Source organism: Fragaria vesca, linkage group LG4, assembly GCF_000184155.1.
Source record: "Fragaria vesca subsp. vesca linkage group LG4, FraVesHawaii_1.0, whole genome shotgun sequence".
Classification (NCBI taxonomy): Eukaryota; Viridiplantae; Streptophyta; class Magnoliopsida; order Rosales; family Rosaceae; genus Fragaria; species Fragaria vesca.
Window position 1 is genome coordinate 11,340,426 of NC_020494.1, and position 5,710 is coordinate 11,346,135.

General features: G+C 37.9%; 1 pseudogene; it reads right to left on the bottom strand.

Moving 5' to 3' along the window:
- Window positions 1-3,895: 3,895 nt before the first annotated feature.
- LOC101291522 lies at window positions 3,896-4,264 on the bottom strand (annotated as a pseudogene).
- Between the last annotated feature and the right edge of the window lie 1,446 nt (window positions 4,265-5,710).

The window sequence follows — 5,710 nt, forward strand, 5'->3', positions numbered from 1 at the left end:
GGGGCGGCCGGACGGCGGCGGACGACGGTGGTGAAGTTTCCCGGGTGGAGGGAGAAGAAACGCGGGTGGGAAGAGAGAAAACGGGAGGGAGAGAGAGAGAGAAAGGAAGAAGAAATGGGTTGGGCTCGGCCCAGCCGACCCAACATTCCTTTTAACCCAAATTTCCAAAATTCAACACCCCGAAAAATAATACCCGAATAAAAATTACCTTTTACTAGCTAAAATTTACTATTTTTACCGTCGTCGTATTTTCCTCATACGAATAATCCTCCGCACATAATCGTCCCCGAAACCCCTCTAGGGACCAATTAAACTATTTACTCAATTACGGAGACGGTAAAATTCTTATTATAAACAGGCTAGTAAATAAGGTAAAAATATAAGGGTCGGGATGTGACAATATCTCCGCAGAATTGTGCGTAGATAGGTACTGCAAAATCTAAAGGACTATTAGTCTGAGCCATTTTTGCTGCCCAATCAGTCCATTGAGAACTTCTCTTGAAGGACTGGTACCATTTCTGGACTATTCCAGTTAAGGTAGACTCATAATAAGCATGAGCTTCTTCGTAGGCATATTTAGATAACACTAAAGCCTGAGTTAGCTTTAAACTAGCAACCCAGTTGTCTATTGTCTTTCTTTTATCTCCTACCTGATCCAAATCCAGATAAACCCCTCTTTCGGACACTGACTGTCCCCATTTGGGTTATGTAGGAATATACTTCTGAGAACTTCTTTCTCCATATCTTCCTGTAGGAGCTTGTCCTTTTGGAAGCTTGATATTCTTTTCACGAATGATCTTTGTAGAATTGTTGGTGATGTTTTGTATTATAGTATGACCACCGTCTGGAGGGACTTGTCTTTCCCCATCTCTTGTATCCATGGAGGATGAACCTGGAGGTTCATCTTTTGCTGCTTGATAAGGAAGAATCTTCCTCTTTTTCTTTCCAAGTTGAACTTCAGAAATTCTTTCATGATCTTTTCAAGTTCATCTATGGAATCACAAGTTTCTGCTTGTGCATATAATTCTCGTAATTCTCTTGCTTGGAACATTCTCATAGGCCTTTTAGTATCCTCCTCTTCAAGAGATTCTTCATTATACTCTGTCTTAGTTCCAGAGGTACTGGCTTCTTCATAGTTTGCAAACGAATGCCTATGAAATTGTAAACTGATTTTTCCTCCCATGTCTTCATAAATTGAAGCATTAGAGCTCTCAAGTTGTTTGACAGGAGGGGTCAGATTCCATTCTCTTGGGAAAGTTCATGCCATTTTGTGACATGCTTTTCTTGAGAACTATTTTTTGGGTTGGTGAGAACAGATGTAGTAATTCCAGGGCTGTTTAGAAACCTGTTATTAGGAGTTACATTTGAGCTCATCAACTTATAATAGATTCGATAATCTATCGCTAGTTCCATCATTCCTTTTTTCATAGAAATCCCATCTGTCTTGATTCTCAATCTTAGACAGTGAGCAGCATCCCTAAGATGTGTTGTGAAATTTGGAAAAACATTGAAATATGCAACTTGGTTGCACAAAGAAGCTTCTACTGTTCCTAACAGACTTTTCTTAAAGTCTGTTATTCTATCGTCTTGTAAGACACATAGAACAGAACAGTCAATACCATCTCTGGCCAAGAGTTTTATTCCTACTTGTACTGCACCAATATGCATATAGGAATATTTTTTCTGGAAAGCTTCACTTACTTCCTTTGGAGTTATCAACCTGATATCTGTTTCTCCACCTGTGGCTGGAACAGTTAATTCAAGAATCTTGAATCTGTAAGAGTCCATAATGAAAGATCCTCTTTTATAGATCTCATTGAATCTAAATCTAGGAGCAGATGCTTCTCTTACACTAGATTCGATTTCATTATACTCAAATTCTTGAGCGTTTATTAATTGTACCGGAACAGTATTCCTTTTACTGAGAATTCTACTCAGCATCTTCATATCTCTTTTGGTTGATGATTTCCATCCAAGTAGCTTTGGTTCACTAAACCTTAGCCTATTTTCTCCCGTTGGTAAGGGTGGAGAATTCATAATGATTTTACTAGCTACATTTTGAGCTAGTAATTCTTCATCAATTTTTTCATAATTTTCTCCTTGTTTCATCTTTTCTACAATCTTTTGTAGACCAGATATCCTGTTATGTAGCTCCCGAAATTGGATTTCAAGGTCCATACCTATCTCCTGGAGATAAGCGATGTTATAATTCTGTTGAAGAATTATTGCCTCTACATTTTCGGCGAGTTTTTCTGTAGGATGATGAAAGCCAATAGCTTTAACACCTTCCTGTTTTATTTTTAGATCTACTCTCTGATTCATCATATTCTGGAAATGAGAGTTTCTAAAAGCTTTCTCAAGTTTTCTTGAGTGCTTCTTAGTTCTACTGCTTGCTGATGAATGTTGTTTGCAAGTGCTTCAGTACGAACTAATTTCTTTTCTAATATCTGTTAGATATTGTTTTTCCTTGTAGGTAATCTAACATGACTTCAAGCTTGGCAATTTTTGAATTGATTTCCTCAAGTTGATTAATTCGTAGATTAAATCTCTCGAGTTGTTCTATAACCTTTTCAGAGGTCTTATCCCCAGATAAATGGTTTAGGAACTCGATTAAGCTTGGTCTTGCTGGATCAAGCTCTTCCACTCCGATTTCTCTTTGGAGATAAATATGTTCGTCGTAGAGCGTATTTAATACTCTACACACATATTCAATGGAGTACTGATTTTCTTGAATGTGCCTTGAATGAAAACACACTTCTCACTTGTCAGTTCTTTTTGCAGTACAAAAAGACTGATAATTTTTTAATTTGGATTCTCTCTTATTAGTCAAGAGAAGCCAACTTTGTGGCATAAGCCTTTTGTCACCTTCTTTTGAGCCAAGCAGGCTCTGATACCAGCTAAGGCGGATCTAACCGACGCTCAAAATATCAAGAGGGTTTTGATCTTGTTCAAATGTTTCTTGAAGGACTTCAATTTCCTCTCTTGACTCGTATATCCTTCGTTGCAACTGGAAAATAATATCCCAATAATTTTTGGTATTTATCGGAAGCTTATCTCTTCTTTCTTTTAATTTTCTAAAATTTCTTCTTTCTTCTTGTAATTCTTTATAAGACAGTTTAGCTTCTGATAATAAATCAAGTTGAGTAGCAATAGATTCTCCTATTGGTAATAAAAAAATAACTGTTTACCTTTGAGTAGAAGGATAGATTTTATATTTGCAAAATGTTAAATATAAACAAATTCAAAATCCAAGGCCCACCATGCTCCGTTCATTTTTTTTTAAACAAAATTATCATAGAAAAACATAATATTCTTTTTTCTGACGGAATATTCCATCAGAAATAATGGAAAGGACTAACCAGATTAACAAATGTAAGTTCAAGGACTAAACAGATTAAACTGAAAGTTTAAGGACTAAACAGATGAACCACCTAAAGTATAGGGACTTTACAGAATTTTACCTAAAAATTTAAAAGGTATACCTATCATATTCTTTTGAGTATTTTGATTTCGATAGAATGATATGCTTGTTATTTTAATAATTTTTCTTTTAATAATCGGATGCATTGTTTTTGCATCTTTTGAACCATATATATTTGAGTGGTTTTAAATACACACCTCAAATAACTTATAGAAAATAACATCCTACCACCCTAAACAATTGCATAAAACAGAAAACCCACATTTCAACAGATTTAAACAAATAAGGATATAAGCTCAGGCCCATAGTGTATAGTACCACATCCTGTCAGCAATTTTTTACTTAAAATACCTAAAAAATCATTCTTTTATGAAATATCTATAAAACTGCCACTGCCTCAAATCAAAATACCCTAGCCGTCGTTTCTATTCATCCCACTTCTCTCTCTCTCTCTCTCTCTCTCTCTGCTCTCTTTCACGACCGCCAGGGCCGGCCCACGGCTAAGGCTTGAATCTGATCCCGGTACACGCTGGCAGCGTTGGTGTTGTACTTGGTGATGATATCGGCCTCTTTCGAAACGCCGTAACCGGCGAGGAAGGCGTTGAGGCGCTCGTTGCCGCCGGACTCCATCTTCTTAATCTGGATCTCAGACTAGGAGTCCATAGTCACGGATCGGACGAAGGAGATGTGGACGCCGAGGCTGTGGTGCTTGCTGGAGCACTCTAGGCACATGATGACGTCGTACGAGACCGAAGCCCATTGCGGATTCTTCTTCGAGCAGTCCACGCAGATCTTGTTCCCTGGCTACGATTGCAGGTCCCAGAGCCTCCTCGATGCCGCCATTTCTGTTTCACCTCCGATCCATCTCCTCCGGCTCCATTACGCTGCAACCGAAATTCACTGATTCTTGAAGCTTTAGATCTGGACACTACATTTTGCTTGTTTATTTTGGAGAGGAACCTTGTCCTTAGACCTATTTGGGGCGTAGCATATACAATTCATTTGGTTTTAGGTACAACACCGTTCTTGTTACTCACGTTTCCTTTTCCAGTAATCATAGTTTGGTGCTCATATTAAATTTCACAGTGGCAGAAACTTGAAAAACATGAGTGCAGTAACATAACTACAACAAGAGTACAACAAGAGTACAACAAGTGTAGTAACCAAAACAAAAAAACGAGTACGAGTGCTCTACAGCAGCAGAGACTATGACGAGTGATGTAGTAGAACCGAATAGTAGCATAATTCATAAATGAACTTTCCCTATCAATAGTAGCAGTCATAAATGAATTTTTCTGTTAATACTGCAGTTACTGAAGCTGCTGCTACACTAGTTGAACCAATAAAAACCTGCTACTACATCACGTATTGAAAATAGTTGCTACTACATTTGCTGAGCCACTAAAAATCTGCTACTGCACTTATTGAAACTGCTACTATACTAGCTGAACCATTAAAACCCTGCTACTATATTTGTTGGAAGTGTAGTAGCACCTAACTCTCTAGTTTAACATGCTACTACATTAGTTAAGCCACTGAAAACCTGCTACTGTAGTTACTGAAGTTGCTACTACACTAGTTGAACAAATAAAAATCTGCTACTGCATTTAATGGAAGTGTAGTAGCAGCAACATTCCAGCAAGTACAGTAGTAGCTAAAACAATACATGGTGGGGTCTGATTTAATTTGATTTATTTTGTATAAGGTCAATTTAGCAAATCAAACCATGACACATGGCAAGCAGAAAAGAATGTGTATTTATTTGTTAAAAATTGTCCTTATTTGTTTAACAACAACACAAGTGGATTTATTTGTGTTTCAAATCCTTTTTTTGGAGGATGTATATGTGATTTGCTAAATAACTTAATACACATCCCTATTATTTGATATTTCAAATCATATTTGATTGGTATGTTAAATGACAAAAAGAGGCAAGTGTAATACAATTTAAATATTAAAAACAAACTTATATTTGGAAACTAATTGTTTTGGCCACACCTGTAATTCTGGGCGTGCAAAGTCTCTTTTAGTTGTTGCGGACGTGCCACCGCGCGGACGCGGAATGTAATGGTTGTAATAGCGGGGTGCGCTTAGCCTTCTGCTTCTAATCAAGCGACTGAGGATGGAGAGAGCACCAACTCCACCGCAGGGTTCTTCAGATTCGCCTTGCGTACTGGGCAAGGACTTACAGTAGTCCGCCTGAGCGTCACAATATCGATACTCGACGTAGGATCGAGCAGAGCTTCAATTGGGAAGGAGAGGAAAAAAGAGAAAGCTCCGAAAAGCGTA